The sequence below is a fragment of the Lithobates pipiens genome, unplaced genomic scaffold, assembly GCF_037356315.1.
Source record: "Lithobates pipiens isolate NorthernLeopardFrog02 unplaced genomic scaffold, aLitPip1_a1.2 Scaffold_23, whole genome shotgun sequence".
In the NCBI taxonomy this organism is placed as follows: domain Eukaryota; kingdom Metazoa; phylum Chordata; class Amphibia; order Anura; family Ranidae; genus Lithobates; species Lithobates pipiens.
The window spans coordinates 44,560,224-44,563,426 of record NW_027507785.1 but is presented as its reverse complement, the minus strand read 5'-3'; positions in this window follow the sequence as shown (position 1 = coordinate 44,563,426).

Below are 3,203 nucleotides of genomic sequence, written 5' to 3'. Positions count from 1 at the left end.
CCATGACACTGATCCCGTACCCCCTATGGCACTCACCCTGTGACTCCATGACACTGACCCTGTGCCCCTTGTGACACGGATCCTGTACCGCCAGTGATACCGATCCTGTACCCATGTGATACTGATCCTATACCCCCAGGACACTTCCCCCCCATACCCCCTATGACACTGACCCTGTGACTCCATGACACTGACCCTGTGCCCCCTGTGACACGGATCCTGTACCGCCAGTGATACTGACCCTGTACCCATTTGATACTGACCCCCAGGACACTGATCCTGTATCCTCTGTGACACTGATCCTATACCCCCCATGACACTGGCCCCATACCCCCATCACACTCACCCTGTGACTCCATGACACTGACCCTGTGCCCCATGTTACTCTGACCCTTTATCCCCCGTGACACTGACCCTGTACTGCTATGACATTGACCTTGTACCCCCATGACACTGTACCCCCTGTCACCGTGATCCTGTACCGCCTGTGACATTGACCCTGTTCACCCCCCCTCCCCTGTGACACTGACCCTGTACCCCCATGACACTGGCCCTGTGCCCCTTGTGACACTGACCCTGTATCCCTATGACACTGATCCTGTACCATCTGTGACACTTACCCTGTCCCCCCCCGTGACACTGACCCAGTACCCCTATGTCACTGACACTGTACCCCCTTGTGACACTGACTCTGTACCCCTATGTTACTGACTCTGCACCCCCCTCTGACACTGACCCTGTACCCCCTGTGATACTGACCCTATACCCCCCATGACACTGACCCCGTACCCCCTATGACACTCACCCTGTGACTCCATGACACTGACCCTGTGACTCCATGTGACACTGACCCTGTACCCCCCCCCCCCGTGACACTGACCCTATACCCCCCATGACACTGACCCCGTACCCCCTATGGCACTCACCCTGTGACTCCATGACACTGACCCTGTGCCCCCTGTGACACGGATCCTGTACCGCCAGTGATACTGATCCTATAGCCCCCATGACACTGACCCCGTACCTCCTATGACACTGACCCTGTGACTCCATGACACTGACCCTGTGCCCCCTGTGACACGGATCCTGTACCGCCAGTGATACTGATCCTGTACCCATGTGATACTAATGCTATACCCCCAGGACACTTCCCCCCATACCCCCTATGACACTCACCCTGTGACTCCATGACACTGACCCTGTGCCCCCTGTGACACGGATCCTGTACCGCCAGTGATACTGACCCTGTACCCATTTGATACTGACCCCCAGGACACTGATCCTGTATCCTCTGTGACACTGACCCTATACCCCCCATGACACTGGCCCCATACCCCCATGACACTCACCCTGTGACTCCATGACACTGACCCTGTGCCCCATGTGACTCTGACCCTTTATCCCCCGTGACACTGACCCTGTACTGCTATGACATTGACCTTGTACCCCCATGACACTGTACCCCCTGTCACCCTGATCCTGTACCGCCTGTGACATTGACCCTGTTCCCCCCCCTCCCCTGAGACACTGACCCTGTACCCCCATGACACTGGCCCTGTGCCCCTTGTGACACTGACCCTGTACCACTATAATATTGACCCTGTGCCCCCATGACATTGACCCTGTATCCCTATGACATTGATCCTGTACCGTCTGTGACACTTACCCTGTCCCCCCCCCCCCCCCGTGACACTGACCCAGTACCCCTATGTCACTGACACTGTACCCCCTTGTGACACTGACTCTGTACCCCTATGTTACTGACTCTGCACCCCCCTCTGACACTGACCCTGTACCCCCTGTGATACTGACCCTATACCCCCCATGACACTGACCCCGTATCCCCTATGACATTCACCCTGTGACTCCATGACACTGACCCTGTGACTCCATGTGACACTGAACCTGTACCCCCCGTGACACTGACCCTGTACACCTATGACCTTGATCTTGTACCCCCTATGACACTAGCCCTGTGACTCCATGACATTGACCCTTTACCCTCTGTGACAGACCAAGCCAGGACAGGGGCTTTTGGAGGGGACTGAATGTTAGCCTCTTGCCCATCGATCATGGGCCCTGGCATTTAGGGGAATGGTGCCCCCTGTGAGCTGTATGCCTGAGGACCCTGGAGATGGTGTTACTTTGGATTCAGGTCCATGTCCCCCCAAGACATACAGACTCTGGGAACCCTTTATATGCCATATTAGAATTGTGACTGATTCATACTGTTGGAACTCATACTGTTAGATGCTAATGTCATCAACTCCAGCCACCTATCTGCTATAATGTGTTTATTGGAAATAAGTCTAGTGTGGGCTCTAATGCCGCGTACACACGACCAGACTTATGTCCGACAGACTTTCGAAGGAGTTCTGACGGAGTTCTGACGGACTTTCCGAATGAGCGGACTTGGCCACACACAATCACACCAAACTCCGACGGATTCGAACGTGATGACGTACGACTGGACTCGAATAAGGAAGTTCATAGCCAGTAGCCAATAGCTGCCCTCGCGTCAGTTTTAGTCAGTCGGAATAGCATACACACGAGCGAATTTCTCGGTAGGAACTGGGTCCGGCAGAGTTCTGGCGGAAAAATTTGAAGCATGTTCCATTTCTAAAGTCTGTCAGGCCGCGTACACACGGGCGGACTGTTCGCCCAACCTTGTCCGCTGAACAGTGTTTGGGCGGACAGTCCGCCCGTGTGTGGGCTTTCAGCGGACAGTTTCAGCGGACAGTTGGACGGACAAAGTCTTTCGGAAATTCCGAAAAACTGTCCGCTGAAACTGTGTTTGAGCGAACAGTCCGCCCGTGTGTAGGCTACTTTCGAAATGAGCAAACTGTTCCCGCTCGGAAAGTCCGCCCATTTCGAGCGCGTGTACAGGTAGGCGGGGCCCGCGAGGGAGACGTCGCGGGCTCCGCCGCCTGGAATGGGCTTAAAGGGGAACCCCAACGCCGAAAAAAATCGGCGTGGGGGTTCCCCCAAAGTCCACACCAGACCCTTGTCCGAGCACGCTACCCGGCCGGCCAGGAAAGGGGGCGAGCGAGCGCGCCCCCCCTCCTGAGCCGTACCAGGCTGCGTGCCCTCAACATGGGGGGTGCCTTGGGGAAGGGGGGGCCGCGCGGCCCCCCCACCCCAAAGCACCTTGTCCCCATGTTGATGAGGACAAGGGCCTCTTCCCGACAACCCTGGCCGTTGGT